Source organism: Pseudopipra pipra, chromosome 4, assembly GCF_036250125.1.
Source record: "Pseudopipra pipra isolate bDixPip1 chromosome 4, bDixPip1.hap1, whole genome shotgun sequence".
Taxonomy (NCBI): domain Eukaryota; kingdom Metazoa; phylum Chordata; class Aves; order Passeriformes; family Pipridae; genus Pseudopipra; species Pseudopipra pipra.
The window spans coordinates 43,737,331-43,758,987 of NC_087552.1; positions in this window are offsets into that span (position 1 = coordinate 43,737,331).

The following is a 21,657-nucleotide window of genomic DNA, read 5'->3' on the forward strand; positions in this document are numbered from 1 at the left end:
GGGAAGAAGGACAGGGTAGGGGGAAGTGTTTTAAAGATTTGGTTTTATTTTTCATTATCCTACTCTGATTTGATTGGTAATAAATTAATTTTTCCCAAGTTGAGTCTGTTTTGCCCATGAGGGTAATCAGTGAGAGTTCTCTCCCTGCCCTTATCTGGACCCATGAGCGTTTCATTACATTTTTTCTCCCCTGTCTGGAGGAGAGGAGTGATAGACCAGCTTTAGTGGGCACCTGGCATCCCTGTTTGAAATTTCTTTTAACAGAGTTTGTTCAGAACACTTTAATGACTCAAAGACATGAGTAAGATTAACAGCTCTCACCACTTGCTTTCTTCTCTCCAAAATATGGTTTACAGGGATTAACAATCCTTCAAAGAAAACCATAAAGAAATGTTTAATCCTATAAATTGCTCCTAGATCAGCTCTGCCATGATTTCACTTCCATGAATGTACTGTGAACCAATGACTTGGTTTTCTAGTTTTGAGAGCAGCACTTACTGAGACATGGAACTAGATAGCCCAAAAATGGCACTGACAATTTGCAATGACAAAGTTGTAGAATTAAATAATTCAATGCCATGGGATTACCAAAACACCTGAACATAAAACATCTAACATATGAAAAACTGAATAATACTCTAAAACTAGATTTTTTTCAGGTAAATTGATAGTTTATATTTTAATACTGTGCTCAGAGTGTTGACATTATTAACATGTTACACATACACACAGTGCTATTACATGTTGCCTTTGTAACCATATATACATATATATATATGGCATATATATATATACCATGTATATTACACTGGTAGCATAGCAACACAAGGGAACATACATGGCTTTGAAGACTCTAAAACAAATATATAAGTAAGTGGAGGGAGTCAGGTCTGAAGGAAAGACGTTTTTTGTGCAACAACCAGAACAGAATATTGGCCTTCCAGGAAATATTTTATGAAAAATAGAAGCTTTGTTTTCTCCATGTAAATGCCTTCTAAGTTGATTTCATAGTTGGAATTGCAGATTTTAATTGTAATGTTTTTCCTCATTCATGACCTGCCCCTCTTCCTTCTAGGATGAAAGTGCATCACCAAAAAATAAAATTTCTGGAACACTTTCTACAATGTCTACAATACTGGGCACTTGAACTTTGTGGTGTGTTTTATGAGCGGTGTGTGACTTAGGCATGGACAGACCTCTGCGGGTCTGTATTTTAGAGACTTGGGACTAGAGCTGGGAGATCATCTCTATTTAGGACTATGCAAAATAAATTTTGCAAATTCAGTATTAATCAAAGATATGCTTAAAGCTAAATGCATTCTTAAATGCTGATCAGAATAGATATGAATTTAAAAATACAGGGACATCACTTCATGAACCAAGGACAAAGACAGGACAACTTAAGCGCAAGTGCTCTGCTCTTCAGTGCCACTGTTCTTTTGGTGCATGTCCCACCCATGTGAGGCTGTCTAAACAAGAAAGATTAGAAGACTGCAAATAGCATGCAAAAGACTAAGGAATGGTAAAATAACCATACTATCCCACTGTTTATATACATTTTTATTGCTCAGTATTTTAGTGATTTAATTTCTGTACATGTAAATCACGGTGGCTTTCTTTTGTTCCTCATGAGATCACTGCTATGGAGCTGTTTTTCACTAAACTTGAGCAAATTTCCATCTGTGTAAAATTACACATTCAAGTAGGTGTGAATTCCAAAGGAAATGACTTACTTTTACTGCAGTCCCCTTTTGACACAATGTTCTCATTTAATTCTGTTCACTTTCTCTATTTTAATTCTTGATACTAAATGGGGTTGTATGTGTGGTAGAGACAATATGTGAAACTTGTTATCTGGGTAGATATGAAAAGTATCTGTGTAGCTACATCCAATTTTTATCTTACAAGAAAAAGACTGTATATGACTACAAAGCCCTGACCACAACCAGAATTCCCTTGTCATGACGTGCACCTATCTGAAAGGACTTTTCTTATAAATTTTAATTTAGTACTGATATTCTCAATTATTTACATTTTTTGTTGAATATTTGTTTCATACATATAAGGATTTTGTCTCTGAGACATGTAGAAAGTTGTCAGCTTCTTCCCCTATATTAGGTTTGTGGTTGCTATGATTTCTTGTGACTGTGTCCATAGTAGCCTGTAGCGAGTCAATAATGCTAACACGATCCCAGTTTGGAGGCAGAAACTGGAATCCTTTATTGGACTCACAACTTCATCTTTAAACGGTTTAGGGTTTACATATTCATTGGGAGGATTGCATATTCATTCTATTAAAACTGGGGGGTTTCACAAGGATGAAGTAATAGGGAAAAACCCAGGTTGACAAATCTCGGGGTCTTAGGATTACCTCATGGGGTAATTTTATCTTAGAGGATTTTACAGGGGGGGAACAGGTATTCCAGTCTACAAAATGCAAGGATTCAGGGAACACAAGTGGAGAGATAAGGTACAATGGTTCTTCAGCATAGGTCTGATGAGATGAGGATGTGGACTCTGGCTTGGGCAGGGCATGTGATAACATCATGTAAGGAGTCTCTTTACATCCTGCTGAAGGTGGCAGGAAGACTCCACAGAGATGAGGTCAATGAAGAGGGGTTTTCCCAGCTTCTGTAGCCCATGGCCTTTTGGAGAGACCACTCAAATCTCTCTCTGCAGATATCATATTTTGGAATACAACAGTAGCCAGAGAAATGAAAGACAAACAGTTTGTGATACACAGGCACGTTCTCACTGTAAGCCCTCTTTTTATAAATTAGTGCTGACAATCAAACTTTGGAGTCTTTTCTCAGCTCTTTCTCCTGAGTTCAGCTGGTGTGCCATGTGTTCTTGGTGTGTACAATTCACTACAGCTCTGCTGACTGGGGAAATTTTGACCTCAGTGGGGGCAGACTCAGGAGCCAGGAACGTGCCAGTGCCATAGTGAGTTTAAGTACTTCCACTCCTGAGAAGAAGGGGAAATTAGTTTCTGAGCTTTGCAAAACACTTCAAAAGCTCACACTACTCAGTCAAATTTTCTAAAAAGTTCTGTTATTTGAGAAATTGCCATTACTGTTACCATTGGCATTGCCATTGCCAGAAATGTGAGCAAAGGGTGTTTTGATCATAATGAATTTCAGCCCCAGTTGTTTGGAAGACTTTATAGCCCATCGTGGCTTTTGCATGTTGCCTTTGTAACCATATATATTACACTGATAGCATAGCAACATAAGTGAACATGCATGGCTTTGAAGAATCTAAAACAAATATATAAGTAAGTGGAGGGAATCCTCACAGTCCATTGCCTGTGCAGACTTCACAAGATGAGGTGAAGTCACCTGTTTCTTAGAGATATGTTAATGTCTAAACTGCTACTCAAAAACCTTTTTCTCACACCAAAGAGCATCAGTCAGGATGCTGGTACTGAATATCTCATTTTAGAAAAGCAAGCAGGTGATACAGCATAGCTGCATAACACCAGGGGCATCATCAAGATTACTCTCATGTCTTCCTGTACTGTAAAGTTGTTGACCAGGAACAGAGATAACAAGTTAGAGCAATGCAAGCTTTGGCTGTTTTCCTGTGCTCAATATCCTTCAAGCTGTGTCTTCTGTCACTTTTTGAAATGAGCATGATTCCTCCAGATACATCAGAGACTTCCAACATAACTGTTAAACAAAACTAAGTTTATTTTAGCTACATGAGGAGACAGCAGTACCCGTTAAATCACAGAAGTCCAGCTTGTCATAGCATCATTGAATGGCTTGGGTTGGTAGGGACCTTAAAGCTCGTCTCATTCCAACCCTGTTGCCATGGTCAAAGACACCTTCCACAAGACCAGGTTGCTCAGAGCCCCATCTAGCCTGATCTTGAGCACTTCTGGGCATGAGGTGTCCACAATCTCCCTTGGCAACCTGTTTCGGTGCCTCATCACTCTCACAGTAAACAATTTCTTCTTAATATCTAATCTAAAACTACTTTCAGTTTGAAGCCATTCCCCCTTGTCCTGTCACTACATGCCCATATTAAAAGTCCCTCTCCATCTTTCTACTAGGCTCCCTTCAGATACTGGAAGGTCACAATTAGGTCGCCCTGAGGCCTCTTTTCCAGGCTGAGCAATCCTAATTCTCTCAGCTTTTTCTCATAGGAGAGGTGCTCCATCCCTATAATCATCTTGGTAGCCCTCCTCTGGACTTGCTCTAACAGGTTGATGTCCTTCCTGTGCTGATGTCGTGATTTGAAACCCCCAAAAATCCAATTTCCAAGTCCCCCCCTGCCCCCCCAGTTTGCTTCAGTGTGAGAGGGTTTTCAGACATAACACATCTACTTACATGGGGAAATTGTATTACAATTTATTACTTACACAATAAATACTATAATACATTTATATACAATTCTAACAATTCTAACTATGTCTCCTATGGTAAAGCAATATATTTACATAGATCAAATCCCTCCTTTCCCTCCAATAAAAGTTCAGAAGGAAAGAAGAGGTCCTTTCCACTTTCAGGGCAACAGTGTCTCTCCTCTTCAAGGCAGCAGTCGTAGCTGGATTTGTTGTAGCTGAAAAATCTCTCTCTCTCTCTTCATTACAACGCAAAGGTTTTCTCTCACCCCTCTTGGCCCTTCAGCTCCAGCCAAAGGTCTCTCCCGTGGGCTGCAAAAGCAGGGACAAAGCTTACTTTGCCACGGTCATATCACGAAGTGCAATGCATTTTGTGAAAGTCGCTTTCTCAGGGAATCAAGCTTCCCCTGAGTCAGAACATTTAGGGCTCTCAGTTTAGTTTTTTGCCCCAAGTGTTCTACCAGAGCTCCTTTGCTCTGTCTCAGCTGCCAACATGGCAAAAAGGGGGGGAAGGAAGGCCACTTCCCTTGCATTCCTTCTGGCCGTCCTGGTCCAGCTCCAGGACATCTCTGAGCTCTCGGCTCCTCTCTCTCTCTCTAGTTGCTGCTGCATTTCAGGACTCTCTCCCAGTGGAAGTCCACCCCCTCCTTCCAAAAGGGGGCTCAAGGGTTTGGGGAAATAAAGACAGTCTCACCCCAAACAATCTCTACTGAGCTTGGTTATCTGTCTCTCTGTCGGACATCTCTGTGTCTCTCAGCTTGGCGCCATGCCATCTTTGCTGCTTTTGGTTATCTTCTTGGCTTTCAGCCACAGCTCTCAGTGCTGTCTCTGCCGCTGCTTCAGCATCTTTCTGCTGCCCACTCACAGTGGAGAAAACTCCCTCAGCCTTTAGCCACGGCACCTGGTCCAGGTTTGATACTGTTCCAGGTTTCTGCAGCCCCAGCCGGGGCTGGGTGGCCTTGGCCCCCAGCGGAGCTCCCTGGCCCCTCTCTCCTCGTGGTCTCAAACCATGGCTGCTGCTCTTCCAACCATGTAATCTCTTCTCCTTTTCTGATCTGTTGTAATATGTTTAATTTTGCAGGGGTGCTGATTGGGTCAACACCAAGAACACCACCCCCTGGGATTAACCACTTTCCAGCTCCAGGGGAAAACCCTTTTTATCCCACGACAGCTGAGGACCCCAGAGCTGGATGCAGCACTCCAGGTGGGGTCTCATGAAAGCCAAGTAGAGGGGTAGAATCACCTCCCTCAACCTGCTGGCCATTTTTCTTTTGATACAGCCCAGGATATGATTGACTTTCTGAACTGCAAGCACACATTGCTGGCTCATGTCCAGCCTCTCATCCACCAGCAACCCCTTGTCCTTCTCAGCAGGGCTGCTTTTGATCTGTTCGTCCCCCAGCCCGTATTGATACCAGAGATTGCCCTTACCCAGGTGAAGCACCTTGTACTTGGTCTTATCAAACTTCATGAGATTTCCATGGGCCCTCTTCTCAAGCTTGTCCAGGTCCCTCTGGATGGTGTCCCATCCTTCAGGTGTGTGAACAGCACCACTCTGCTTGGCGTCTGAGACTGCACTCAATGCCTTTGTCTATGTCATTAATGAAGATATTAAATAACAGCTCTGAGCTGTTGAGCCCTGATGGACATCAGTGACAAGTGGTGTCAAATCTGCTACACCTGTGTATGCAGAGATGTTAAGAAAACTAACCCACTTACCCCATCTTGATTGGGATTATTTTTTTTTTCATGAAAAGGATGAAACTGAAAAGAGTTTATAGCAGAGTTTCAGAATTAAAGATTATATTACTACAGTTTTCTGCTTCTTTGACTCTTCTATTTTCTTTCAGTAAAACAAAAGCATTCCAGGGCCTTCTCTGGGTGTATGAAGGTCATGGTTGTGGAGCTTCATCCTCCTGGCTATAAGGTCTGCCTGGGGTTATTTTTATACCTTTTCTCAACACAGTTTGCTTCTTTCTTGTAGCTTCACAGCTGAAGTTTGAAATTTGCCTGCAGCCTCTCCCAGCCCTGTTACCCCAAGTGATTTTTGTTTGTGCACGCTGGTTCCCTGGGGCTCTCACATCTTTGACATATGTAGTGTCCCATCACTCAAGCTAAAACAGGTCAGGCAGCAGCCACTGACCCCTGTGCAGCTCTCAAACCAAGCCTCAACCAGCTCAGGCTGAGTCACAGTGAGCTGGGTCCCAGTGCAGTCAGGTCCGTGCAAAGCCAGGTGTTTTCTCCTGCTAATGTAAGAAATCATGTTTACAGGTCTACATGGTTCTGATGCAGACCTGGGACCGCTCCTGAGTTCCAACTCTGATCAGAAACCTGAAAATGTTCTTGGTTGTTGTAGGCTACCCATAGCCTCTCTGCTGTCCTTTCTCCTACTGGATAGCTCTGTTACAGTGTTCAGAAGCAGACACATATGAAAATTAAATGGATGTGTCTCAAGTTACTCACTGTAAGTTAAAAAGTAAATGTTAAAAGACTTATGGTTTTTAAAATTGCATTTAGCTGATCTTTGCTAACAATTTGTATGAGCATATCTACCAAAGTCTGCTGTAACTAGCCATTATTTATCTGCTAGATACCTTGGATAATTTCTGATATACTGAATATTAAACATGAAGTACTGTACTTTTCTTGCCTAATAATGTTCTTCCAAGGAACATATGACAATTTGAGATGTTATGGGTCCAGTGGATATCACTATAATAATGTGTGTCAACCTCCATACCTAAATAGATAACACCGAATTAGTAAAATTGATAGGGACTGGGTTATATTATTGTATTAAGTAGTGTATGATTTCTATGAATTTGTTTGCCTCTGTAAGGAGTCTTGTGGATGTCAAAGTCTTTAAAATGTCAAAATTAATATAGCATTTGACTGCAAGATAACTTGTTCTTTTTTTTTATTCTGGCAGTTAACATGAGAGAACGGTCCTTACCATTATTAAGTTGACTCTTTTTTCAAGCTATATTACCTCTCAAATTTTCACTTATTTATGAAGAGAAGTCAAGAGAAATCTGTTTAACACTGCAGTGTTGTAAGGCAGAGCTCCTAGCTGGTACCCAGGCAATCCACTGATTCATGCTTAAAATGGCTGCAGCAGGTCAGATCCAATGTTGCAATATATTAGAACCAGAATTTACGAATATTGTGATTTGTGTTAGTATCTCATTGAAAACTGGGATCTTAGCCTGTGAATTTGCTACCCTTAACTTTATACATTCCAGAATGTCTAGGCACCATTTGAACTAATTTCCATGGAAGATTTTCATTTTTGCACTCATCTGAGTGCATATGTGGCCCTAAACCAAAGTGCTACATCTGACACACAGCTGCGTTTCACTCAGAAGTGAAAATGTGTGATTTCATACTTAGAAGGTACAACTGATGTAATCAGCTTCAAGACAAAGAAAAGCTTTCAGCTATGTTTTGTATTATTATTATACATGGAAAATGAAATAGAACCTAAAATAAACAGCCCTTCAAACACCTTGCAGTAATCTACCACTGAAATACTTAGTGTTAATAACATTTGATTAGGAGAACAGTATTGGGCTTGACATGCTACTAACAGTGTTAGAAGGAGCTCCCTGGAAGGTGCCTAAAGAAAACAGGATAGTGCCAATCTCTTTTAACTCCATTTAATAAAAGAAAATTGTCTAGTGTTTCAGGCAGCAGAGATGCATCAATACAGATGCCACTACAGAATGAGCTATCACTGATTACCACTGCTTTTAATCTATTTTGTTAATGAAATCATTAGTTATTTTCATGTCAGCTGAGACAGAACTATGGCAACTTTTATTATTTGACATTGATCAAGAGAGTGTTCATGTCCTAGAAATCGATGAGTAATGAGACGATCTTCTAAAAATTCTGGGTAGCACTAAGAGCAGTTAGGTATATCAAATTTTTAATAGGCACTTGGAATGTCTGGGGACAAAAAGAAAAGGAAGTAAAATACAAAGAGAATTTTGGGAAGAGTTGTCATTTCCCACTGTACTTTATGTTCTTTGCTATATATGTTCATATATTTCAAATATTATGCTAGGAACTCATAGCATAAGCTCAAATACACCATGGCTCGTGAATCCCTCAATCTAAGCAACTGTGTAGTCCCTATTGGAGCAAGTTAGCAAAAGAGCTGGTACCTGAAGAGTAGGAGAAGAGAAGGAGACAAAGAGGAGAAAACGTAGCTCTGTGTTTTCCAGACTGGTTACATATCTTTACTATTAACTGTTCTTATGAAAAATAGAATAAAGTCTCCCAAGTAATACTGCTTACAAAGACTATTCCTTCTTAGCACATGATGACTGTGTATGATAACCTTTACAGATGCACAGCTATTGCAGTGGGTAAAATGTTTGTGTGCCATTGAGATATTATCTGCTGCATGGAATGCTCTGCATTTCCATTTTCTGGGAAAAAAAAAACAAAAAGCTTTTTCTTTCCTCTGCTTAACCTGATTTGGCAAAAAACCCCAGCCAACTAGACAAACAAAAAGACAGTGGTCTCTGCACTACAAGAGTCAAATTAGTGCCTCAGTCTCAGAATTACACAATTCATTATGTGGGCTGAGGTAAAAACTGACCCACACAAATATTGAAGTGTTTCCATGTTATTTATGTTACTTTTTCAAATACCAAGTGAAAAAGCTTTAGTCTTCAAAACATCAAATTACTTTTGGTAATTTTATTTTTGTTCTAAGCAAAATTTTTAGAACATTAACAAATTAGTAGTCTTTTTCATTTATTTTCACATCAAACTGCCAATTTCATTGATTTTCATGTTTCACCAACTGGTACCTCTGGACAGTAAAATGGCACAAATTTATGATTATCAGTTTATGGGATAATATTAACAAAGCTGTTCTCTTTCATGGATCCTCTACTATGTGCTCACATAAGGCAAGGCAGAAAAATTTCACCTGTTTGACAGTTTACTCTTTTTTATTATTTATGGTTCATTCAGGAAAGGCCTCTAAGATCATTGAGTCCAGCCATTAACCTAACACTGCCAAATCCACCACTAAACCAAGTACTGTCCAGCCACATCTACATGTGCTGGGTAAAGAAAAGTCTAAGGCATGTGAACTTCGAAAGATCAAATATAACCTATATTCAAATATTCTAAATGTGAGTTATACCTGTTTATTTGATGAAGGTTCCTAAGAGAGGATTAGGCATATCTTACTGCAGAGTTAAATACAACTTCAAGCTCTTCTTAGGATATATACCCAAGGCTACTGCAGTCTGGCACACAGATGAAGTGATATGTGTACCGAGGAGCCCGAGAAAGCTGGATATGTTTCCAGCAATTTAATTTCCTACATGAGCCACTGAAATTCATATTTCTACACAGTAGAGGCCCAGGCAGACCTTTGATATTACAAAACCTAACTGAAAAGTGACAGCATTTTGTTCCACCCAGCAATTCATCACATGCTTAATGGTGAACCTGAGATTAATCCTTTACTTCGTCCTTGCTCAGCAGAGGAGTTTCTCCAATGCCACCAGCAGTAACTGGCAATTGAATGTGTTGACTCAGCTATGCCCTGCCCAATACATAAGTAGTGAAGAAGACAAGTGCTTAGATAATGCCTGTGCCTTGCCTCGCTCCTCACTCAGGCTGGTCTTGCTATAAAGTAATCAAGAGCTGTTTTGGGCCTCTTATTCCCCTGCAGGAAAGTGCCTGGTCTTGCCTGGATGCAGGTAGAATAAAACACTTTAAATGCATGTCACAGACAAGGCTGAGAAAAAGGGTAGAAGAGTCAATGCTGCTATAATTATTTTAGTAACAGTCTCAGCGGTGGAGGCAGACACGGATGTTGAAAGTGCAATTACGGCAGCGACTGTGGTGATAACAAAAGCAGTGCAACAACAGGCACCCACTTGTCTTTTTACCTTTCTTTAAACTAAGGCATCAAAAGGAAGAAATGGCAATGTTTCTAAGGTGAAGAAAAGTATTTTGATTTTAATCACACATCCCCTTGCCTCTTTCCCCTTTCTCAAAATGCACCACTAGGCAGAAAATGATGTGAAAACTAGAGAGGCTCAGTCCCCATAGGTAATGCTACCACATAGAAAATTCGAGAGAAATCAACTGTGTGAGGAAATACAGAAAAATTTATTTGGCTAAAGTAATTTTATCTTTTGTTTTTAAGGCATTTGCTGCTTATTATTTAAGGCTTCAGTGTCTAGAGGAGGGTCAGACAGACATGTGGAATGAGGTTCTCCATTACTATGTTGGGTTTGCGTTTGTGGCTATTTCACTTTGGGATTTTTCTTTTAAGTCCTTTCTCTAGTTATTTACTCTTTTGAATTGAACTGTGGGATCCTGAATCAGTTATTCCTTGGAGGGCAAACAAACCTTAGGAAGAGGAATACTTAAAGTCAAAAAGCTCAAAGGAGGAATAGGAAAACATATAAATACTTCATATGTTCCTCTTATGGGATTATTCAGACTGCGAACTGATGTCAGAACATACCATAATCAGCCTCGGTAGTTTACCACCAGCCTGCTTCTGCTTTAAATTGGACATGAAGGGCAAGAACATTTTCCACTGGGCACTGTATTTTTATAGAAACTCTTTATTAAGGGATTGGTGCTTTGAAGCAGCTACTTTTATACTTTGGAAGGAGGTTAAATTATAATTAGATTTTGATTTTTCTAGGAAATATGTTTTAAGAACTGGCAGATCGTTTTCCCCATTTTTTTTAGCTGAAGAACTGCTTTCTATGTACATGAAAGAGGTGACAGTCTGATTGTCTGATTGATTTTCTTTAACTATCGAAGAACTCGCAGCTTCCTTAAGGAGACAAGAGAGAAGTTGCAGCTGTAAATAGCAGCTGTAAAGCAAGACCCTGGCAAGCAGTGAAGAAAGGGAAGTGTAGCAGCTGTCTAGGTCAGCACATTGTTATTATAAATGCAACTGGTTGAGAAATATAAGTGAGATTGATTATTTTTAAGCAGTTTGACAGGCAAATTTAATGAGTGATGTTTGTGACTGCTTGATGAAGTATCTTAGCACCTTGTAGGAGAGAATTCAGCATGACATGTTGGCTTGCAGGATTAAGAATGTAGCTGTGTTAATGATGGGCCTCCAGATGTTGATCTCTCTCTGTGGATTTTGCCAAGTCAGATCTCTGCAAATCTCTAACATAATTTTGTGATTTGTGGATAAAATGTAGGGTCTTCAAGAATCCTGTGACCCTGCAGTTCATCCTTTTTGTGATGTCTGCAAGTCTTCATGAGCATGACTAAGTTTTGAGAAGTGGATGGTTCTACTTGAAATTTGGTTGCAAATATAGTCTAAATTGCTTTTAGGATTTTCTTTCTCCATCAAAGGAAACTTACAGGTAAATAGCAATTCAGAATAATAAAGGATGTGTTTTTCAGTAGTTAAGACTATTGATCATATGAATATTTATTTCCATTTTGAATCATAAATCTCGATTAAATTTTGAGATTTTCATGCAAGTGGACTAATTTCTGTGATTCTGTTGTTTAACATTAAATTCAATAAGAACATCTATGTCATAGATTTAAGGGGAATCTGAGAAATAATGTGCAGTATAGGTAAGAGTAGAATAAGATGATTTTAAATCCTGATATTTTTTAAACTAATAATTTTTATCCCATAGGTTTTTGTCTAAGTTGCCTGTGATTTTTTGTATAGTGGGAAATCTAATTTAAAAAATCACTTGGTAAGAAGAGGGGAGGAAAATATGTAAATCTCATTCTTTTTAAAATTCTCTATTTTTAATAGCACAAAAGATAAACTGGCAGAAATAGGAGGAAAATAAATTACACACAGCAATTTTAAAAGAAAAATAACACAAATAAGATGAAAAATTATAAATCTATTTTTAAAGACTCCCTCCATGAGAATCACATGTGATTGAAACACAAACCTGTTCCAGTAACAGAGACTAATCAAAAAAGGATTATACTTACTGGTATCATTCAGTGACTGGGTAGATCAATCATGGCTGGGCTTCACGAACGAAGATTTGGGAAGGGTTCTACCCACATTTGTTGCAAGCGCGTTGGTGGCTGAAAAGGCCAATATGAGACAGGAATGTCCGGTTGCAAAAGGCACAGCAGAAAGACTCCTTAGATGGTATATTCTGCAAGGCACGATTCTTTCTGTGTTGCCTTTTCTCCTCGAGGGTGATCCTGCGTGCTTTCTCGAAAGCATCCGCAGCGTTACAGATGGTGGGTAGATCAATATAACTGTGATTAATTCACTAAAGACAGCTAGAAGTAGTAAATGTTTAAGTGCTACAATTCTTCAGCATTAATCATATGATAATTTTAAATTGACTGTAAACCTAGCAGCTTTGACAAATTGTCATCTTTTGTGTCAAATAGTAACATTTCCCTAGGATTTCAGTGCTTCAACTGGTGTCATACTTTTAAAATGTATAAACAAATGCCTGGAAAATTTTGTTGTAAGATCAGTGTTTTTATTTACTGCACTCATTCTGCTGAAGACATTCTGCGGCACTTCTTCCTATGAACATTGCTGCTAGCCCTGGGCCACAATGGATTTAAGGTAGCACAGGCATTTTCAAAATTGAACTTCAGACACCAGAGAGACCTGGTACTTGGTCTGTTCAGTCTCACTTTTGTTACTTTTTTTTAGAACCTTGATACACAGTGCTGACACACAACTTCATTCTTGTCTTCATATATCTTAACATGAGATCTGTAGTATGAAATTCCAGAGACTGACATCTGAATCTAAAGTCCCATATTTCCACAAAAAAGGTGCCAGAGTTCTAGAAACTCCCAAGTTTAGTGGGCTAAAGGTCCATAAGTTAGAACTCCAGTAGTGCATGTGAAGATGATGATGAAAGGGAGCAAGACAATTAGCTATATATGGTACACAAAGCTGGAGATTGGCTGGGAGGATTTAAGGACTAGGCCATCACCCCATCACCCTGGAGGAGGTAAGCAGTGGTCTGGAGTTTTAAAGAACTAGCTGGAGAAGTCTGTGTAGGCAGAAGGTGATCCCAGGAGATTAGTCTAGATACACCTTTATTTCCTGGTGTGGAGAAGAAGGATCAGTTTAATGTAGAATTAAATTGTTAAGTTGTCCTTGTTGCATAAATGAGCAGTAAGTAACTAATAGAATTTTGTTTGAGAATGTTGATTAAAAAGAACTTTCATGTCATGAAAAAACAATCATGTACCTTGAGCAAAATATGTGGTTATTTTAAAGGAAAAATGAAAAGCATTTGCTGTAATTAACCTAAAGGATAGATGCTTGTTGATGTCCTTTTTTGTGATGTGGGCAGGTTTGGTCTATCAGCAGAATCCCTCTGAATGAACCTTCTTAAGAAGGTTCTTGCTTCTAAGAGATAGGTTTCTGGTATTTCTCATCTTTCTGTCCTCTCATTCAATCACATTTTGAGATATCACAGAGAACATTGCATGGTTAAAGAAAAATATTTGCTCTCTTTCCTTGACCTGGTATTATATTGGTTATGTGAGGGTGGTTAGGACTTACACTGTATCTGGAGCAGGCTGGGAGTTCACCTTGGTAGTAAATCTTGCAGAACTATTTAATTCCAGTAGATTTTTGTAAATAACTTTCTATTACATGCAAGGCAGGATGACTGTCACACATGTTTGTCATACATTTTGCTTTCTTAAATGACTGAACTTTATGGAGAGGGGAGTTTATCTAAGTTCCTCTAGGGAAAGTAGAGAGGAAGGTGTGTTCTCAAATTCCTTGTCAGTAAAAAAACCCTCAACACCTTTATTCAGTAATGAATTGTATCTTCTTGTGAGGGGATCGGTCAAGATCATCAGGCACAGATTTTAGCTAAGGGCTAGGTGTGAATATAGATTTATGTGACTTTGCATGGGGACAAGAGCCAATAATTTCCAAATGCATCTTTAACTTGATTTCGTTACTCACTTCTCCTTATTGCAGAGATGCTGCTCTGAAAGCAGATTATGAATGCCATATCAAAGAAAGAAGGGGTGAATCCTGTAGTGTTTGCTCCGTTCATGTGAGTCTGCCTGTGTAGCCATGCACCGAAGAAACTTCATGCCTCCAAAAGTGTGGGAAAACAACAAGGAGACCAGAGTCACAGGGCTTCCCACAATTTCTTAGGGTAACATAGCAAAGCATAAGACCACAGGGGTAAATATAGAACATAGTTATTAGCCTTGCTGTGTTTGCAGCTTTTCTGGGCCTTTCCTTGCATGCTGTGTGCTAGGCAAGCTTTGGGGCATATTGTGTAGGGCAATGTATTTTGCCTTTGATTTCTCTAGCACAGTGAGCTAATCTGTCCACTCAGATGCTGTAACAGTAGTGAAATGGGTCTGTTGCCAATCCATGCTGTGCAAATGAAGTAAATTTTCTCTCTCAAAGAATGCCTGCATGTGCATTGAAGCTGCTCAGGCTGAATTTTTAAAGGGTGATTTTAGCTTATAGATACAGACAAAGTAAGAGTTGATGATATATTTCTATCCCAACATTCTTTTTTATTTTCCTTTTCTTTTTCCTTTTTCTTTTTCTTTTGATTTCCCTTTCCCTCTTCCTTTTCCTTATTTTTCCCCTCAAGCAAACACATCTTACAAACACTTCTCTGTGCCCTAATGTTTTTTCTGTATCTGCTAAAGAGATGAATGGATGGTAAAGAAACTTATCAATATTTCTAGGTGACAAAAGGGAGTAGAAAGGAAAGGTGTGAGCAAAGTATAACTTATGTAGAAATCTCTAAATATTATCTACAGAGAAAACTTGCATTGACATAAACTTAAATTAAAACTTGCATTGACATAAAATTTTACTGTGCAAGAATTAGTAAGATAGATTTCTGAGCATGTCATGCTGTGGATCGAACATATTCTGGTGTTACTGTTTATACATAAAAAACCCAGAACACTTTACGAGAAATATACATAAAAGCCCACTATCTTAAAGGGTTGGTGTCTTGAGTGCTTGTGCTTATGACTTGTCCTGAGTAAAGGTTGCATTGCGGATGCTGCTCTAAATATTAAATATTCACTGTCTGGTCCCCAACTAGAGAGGGGCATTACTTTTCAGCGAGGCTTTTGGCTGACCCTTGATGACATTTGTGATGACCATCTACAGTCTGCCTAAACCAAGAAGTTCCCTGTAAAATGTTAGGTTCTGAAATGTTTTTAGAATACTATTCCTGACTCCAAAGGAGCAGTTCTTTTTCTTCTTTTAAATAGAACTCATTTTATTAATTCAATGCATCTACTCCTTTTTTTTTTTTTTTTCACTCTCCTACATCTCCTTTTTGCTGGCTGCAGAACTGCAGAAGACTGAATTCTGCCTGTGCTTTCTTGGTACAGTATCACTGGTTTCCATAGAAAAGGATCTGGTCCAATCATTACTGAAAGTGGGAGCCTAGATGAGATACTTTAGCACTTTGTCCAGTCATGTCTTGAAAACCTCCAGTGATGGGGACTCCACTATGCCCCTGGGAAGGTTGTTCCAGTGATCAATTGTTCTTACTGTGAAAAACTTTTTTCTTATATCAAGATTGTGGTGGTTTGAGCCACCACGAAAATCCAAAATTCAATTTCCAGGCTTCCCCCACCCCTTCCCACAATTTTATCTCAACACCTAAGAGAAACTTTCAGGCAAGAGGCTTCTATAGGGGAAAAGGGGAAGTATATACATTTTATTTTACACAAATAAATATACTGTACAAGCTAAAAGCAACTATATATATAATATTACACACTTCTATCAGTCCCTTTAAGCTTCTCCTTCAACTCAGTCCAGGAAAATCCCTTCAGGCTGATAGGTAACCAGTCTTTCTCTCGTGGGAGTGTTCAGGGAACCTGATTCACTCCCCCAACCAACCTCCAGCTGTTTGCTGAAGTCTCTTCTTCCTTATGAAGTCCGAGAAAATAATTTGAGTCCATGCTTCCCCTTGGTTTCGTGTCAGTCTCTGCTGTGTGATTCTCTCTCTCTTTCTCATACCTCGGTTCCATAGGCTGCTGTAGTTCAGTCAGCTTATCACACGTACGCATCCTGGAGTCTCATTCCTCCTCTGAGTTTTCAGCTGTCCTCCGTTTAAATCACTGCAAGGACATCCTCTGGGCCTCTCTGGTCCATCTCCAGTTTCGCCTGGGGTTATCTCCCTGGCACCGGGCTGCATTCAGCCCGTCCACTTTGGCTCGGCTCCAATGCTGAGCCTCCCCTCCACTTTACAGTGAGAGGGAAAAGAAGCCCCCCTCTACAGCCTAGCTGGAAAGGAGGGGGGTTGTAAAGGGCCTGGCTCCTCTCTCCCGCTTACCTTCAGGTGCTGTGAGTCTCTTCCCTCACAACAGACATTCACTCCAATGCTGCCTCCAACCCTGGCTTGGCCAGAGCTGTGGGGCTGCAGGGCCACTCTTCCCCTCGGAGGGGAAAGAAGGGGGCCCTGCCACCCCTAGGCCTTCTCACACCCACACAGCAGCAGCCAGACAGACCAATTGCCAGCACCTTCCGGCGGTTGCGTATATATGATTTTTCACAGGAGTGAACAAAACGAGCAGTGATTGGCCCTCCAGGGGAGAGTGCCCTGGGATCCAGTCACCTCACCTATAGGCCCTCTGGCTCCCAGGGGGGGCAGTTTTCAAACCATGACACAAGATGAAGCTTCTTCTGATGCAACTTGCGCCCATTGCCCCCAGACCTCCTTGTGTGGCTCTGTCCTTTTTGTAGCCACTCGTTTGAGTACCGGAATATTGTGATGAGATCCTCCCTGAGTTTTCTGTTCTCCAGGTAGACAAGACCTACCTCCTTCAGTCTTTCCTCAAGTTCTCCAGCATTTTGGTTATTTTCATAGCACTTCTGTAGACCCTTTCTAATCTCTCTGTGTCTTTTTTGAACTATAGGAACCAGAACAGGACACAGTACTCCAGGTGCAGCCTGACAAGCTCTGAGTGATCATGCTTCCACCTCTGCTAGCAATCCCTCTGTGGATGCAGTCCAGGGTCTGGTTTTCCTTCATCGGACAATACTCTCAGGCACATTGTGTGACTCATGGGGATAGTCCTGTGCAGGGCTAAGAGTTGAACTCCGTGATCCTTGTGGGTTCCTTCAACTCAACATATTCTGTGATTCTGTGCTTCTGTGCTGCAGTGGTGCTCTGTTGACTCATGTTCAACTTCCTGTCCATCAGGATACTTTGGGTCCCTTTCAGCAAGGCTGCTCCTCATCCTCACAGGTCTTAGCCTGTACTGAGCTCTTTAGCTATTTTGTCCCAGGTGCAGAACCTTGCACTTTTCTTTGTTAAATTTCATGCTGTTCTTGACAGCCCAGCTTTCCAGCCTGTCAGGTCTTTGTAAGAGATGGGCATCCTACATGCATTGCACAAATGGCTAACATGTCTTTAAGTATGCTGGAGACAACCTATTCTGTTTGTTTTGGAACATATAAACTCCCTTCAGCACTTGCAAATGCATAGGAACAGAGTTTTGTGATTTATAAGTTTTATCCACCAGTGGCAAACAATTAGTTATTGTTGTAGAGCTAATTTATATACCTTTTCTCATCACTAGATGGAGGTAGGCAACCACAATGAGGGCAACTTTCCCTGCATTTTGTATTATGAAAGAGATTATTCTGTGCTGATTTGGAGAGCAGGGACTGTATTTTATCATTAGAAATGCTATTCTGGTACAAAGTTGCTTGAGGATAGGATGACATTTGCACTTGCCAATCTATCAAAGCAAACCTTTTCACTGGAATCTGTTTTAAATGAAAAATATAGTTTGAGTATAATTTAATCTGATGTACTTTTTATTATCAGTAATCCACTTCTGAATTTAGATGATCATAAACCTTATTTAGATCATGCATAGATGCGTGTGTGTGTGCAGAAATTACTATACTAGACCTAAGAAAAAAAGAGGAACTTAATAATGTTAATTTAATATCTACTATACCCTGAAACTAAATAGATAAGATATTATATATCTCCTTGTATTAGCAATGATGAAATGCAAAGCTGTACGTTTTACACTGCATTTGTGTTTTCCCAGCGTACAAGAAGTAAAAATATGAACAGACTTTTCAGACCAGCTTTTAGACTCACAGTCAAAGTTATGGGATCTTTTCAGTAAGATCCCACTTCATCTTTACAGCTTAAGTTGTTACTTCTTGTTGCTCAGTTTCTAAAAAATGATTAATTTATAGGGACAGTTCGCAAACACTCAGAGAAGGAACAATTTTCTTCCTTCAACTGTTGAATATAGCTACAAAGCTGTCCTTTAGCCTCAGAGTGCTCTGTGCAAACGTGTATAGCTGTGACAATGAAGGAAGGCTTGGTATTGGAGCTGATCTCTTGTTACCTCTCAGACACAGGAGAGCTACAGTGCTGCATCCTGAGCTTCTTGCAAGATACTAGGTTTTACTTTTCTAATTTTGTATATGAAACTAGTTTATATGCCTCTCTCCTTTATTTCATGCTGAAACAATGAGTTAATGAACATCCTGACCTTCCAGAAAAAGTGGTGAATGCACCCAGGTAGTGTAGGTATATATGATTACCATATGCTTACTAAAGAGTTAAGCAGCACTATGCATTTCCTGTAAGATTATTTAGAATGGGATTTGATGAATTGATCATCAGTGCTTCCAAATACAACACTGCCATCTTTATGTTGTGCCTTTCAGAGCACTGGCTCCCTCCTGGGAAAGTGTCCTCTCCTAAAGAGTTAAACCTGGCTGGTACAACTAGAGCTGGTGTCAAGAGCTTAAGGGAAGTGTGTTGGCAAATAGGAGAGGGGAGGAGACTGTGGTATATAAAAAGGATTATTGCACTAGTGAAACCAGTCATCAACTTAGCCAGGTAGCTTGTCTTTGCTGTGCATGTGTATATGTATGTATAACAACTGATGCTTTGGGCAAGGTTACAGCAGTAGGACTAGGATACATGTATAATTTCTCTTAAACGTGGTCCATCCTTTGACAATTTGTGAGGCTCATGGTACAGAGGTTGTATCCACAAGTGTGTTTTGTTCTTAGTGGATCTCTCTTCCTTTAATTTAAGCATTGGGTTTGGTGGGGGGGTTTTGGGCTTTTTTATTGTTTCTGTAGGTTGGTTGCATTTTTTTTCTTTATTCTTTTAGCCTTCACAGCATACTGGGGCAATGAGGTCCATGCTTTATTTATTGCTTTATGGAGAAATACTGCTTTCATCTGCTTATTCTCCAGTCTCACATTTTAAGAAACAGTAATTTTTTCCCCATTCACCTCCTTCATTCCATTGATTACTTCCTGTACCTCAGTTATATTGTTCTTATGACATGTGCATGGTTATGGAGACTGTGGAGTAGAGATGACTGGAATGTGGGAAATGCAGAGAGATGAAGAAAGCATCATCAGTGGAGTTCTCTCATAAATTTTGGAAAAGGGATTTAATTGAAATCAATTGGCAACTTGAGATGTGTTGGCCATTGTAGAAGCTTGTGCTCTGTATTCTCAAGGACATTAAGTTGCTTTCTGACTTGTCATGGGTATAAAATACTCTACAGTCAGGCAGTTTTTGTAGATATTAGTGATATAATGCTGCTTATATTCTGACAATTTTTTTAGCAGTCTGTGTGGGGTGATGCTGCAGAGTAGAACTACGTGCACAGTGTTCAGAGTTTTTCTGAACTGTCATAGAGAAGGTTTGCCTGCTCTGCCTCCTACACATGCTCCTTTGTTCAAAGCCTAACATGGTTTCACAGAGCTACAGATGTTTCTTATCAAATTTTCCATCTGCAAAGCCAGCAACATGAACTCACGTGGCAGTGAATGAGACTTAGGGCCTCATCTGCTCCCTTGTTGCCAAGACATCTGAAGTAGTATCTCAGCAGCTAGCACTACCTGCCTAGGGTCTTCTGAGGTGCGCTAGAGGTTGCCAATTTTTTTTCTATTAGGGTTTCTCCTTTAATTTTTTAGCCATTTTATCTTTTCTGGACCTTGCTGACTCAGCAGAACCATTGGGACTCAGTGTTGCATTGCTTTTCTCTCTGTATAAGACACTTTTTTTTTATTTTAGTTTGGTCTAGACCAGTGCTGTCATTCTGATACACACAAGTATATGCTTTAAACTCATGTTACAGATTTTTATTTGGATATGGAGGAACATGGAATCTCAGGTGTCCTAGTTCAAAGAGAGTTTCTCAAATAGCCTGTACTCAAGGGGTTGTCATAATAAGAAGCTTGCTTCCTTTTCTCCTCCAGCTCGTTTTTTTGATTTGTCTCTCTGCACTCCTGACTCTCCATTTTTGTTCTGTATGCACCCCTGCCTTTGTCTTCCCTCATCGTTGTCTAAGTGGGGTATGTTATTTCCATTCACACAGCTGAGCACCTGTACCCAGGGAGCTTGTGTGTTCAGCTTGGTGTTGCAGAAACTCCTGTTTGATAGGAGCAACACTGGCTACAGCAAAACCGTGTTCATTCTGCTAGGAGGACCATTGCACAGTAGGAGCTGTGAAGGGAGTAAAGAACATACTTGGTGCAAGTCAGTCCTGGGGACTTTGACTTTCAGGTGTTTTACCAATTACAATGTATGTGCAAGACTTCATTCACTGAAATATTTCAACACTGAAACAATACAAATGTTGCTGGGAGAATATATATTTGTCTACCTTCTGGGAACTGGAGTCTAACCAGGTAAGACTTGAAAACATAGATTTTCCTTGTTTATGATTTAAAAAAAAAAGTTTATTTTGCAAATAAATGGGAAGATAGGGCATTTTTGATAGGACTTTGCTTTCTGTGAAGAATATAAAACTATAAATTGTCAATGGCTACAGTCATGTTGACTCTATTGAAGTGTAAATGAGCTCATCATTAATTTCTGTGAGCTTTAGATTTAAGTTTTTAATGACAAAAATGGCCCATATATGAGAGTACAAGAATACATTCCATAATTGCTTTTGTTAACCCCGTCACCCTCTGCAGAGCTAGCTGAAGGCCTGACTGACTGAGGGAACAGTTCTGCAAAATGTTGCTAAAACCTGTCAAGTGTATCTAGTGCATTATGTATGCTTGAAGACTCTCTGAGAAAGTGTTTTTGTTGCTACCTATGGCTCCTTTGCAAAAGGAGCATTTCTCCTAACGCAAGAAAGAACTTCAAAGAGGAAAGTCTTTGGAGGCTTTACCTGAGAGGGCTTAAACGTCATCAGAAGTCAGCTAAGTGTATCTCAGCTGACTTCAGTGACCTAGTGCAGACTCTGTAGCAAGGCTGGCCTTTTTCATTTCAAAAAAGCATTGGATTAGAGAAGCAGTGTAAATAACATATCTGTGTGCTGCTATGACC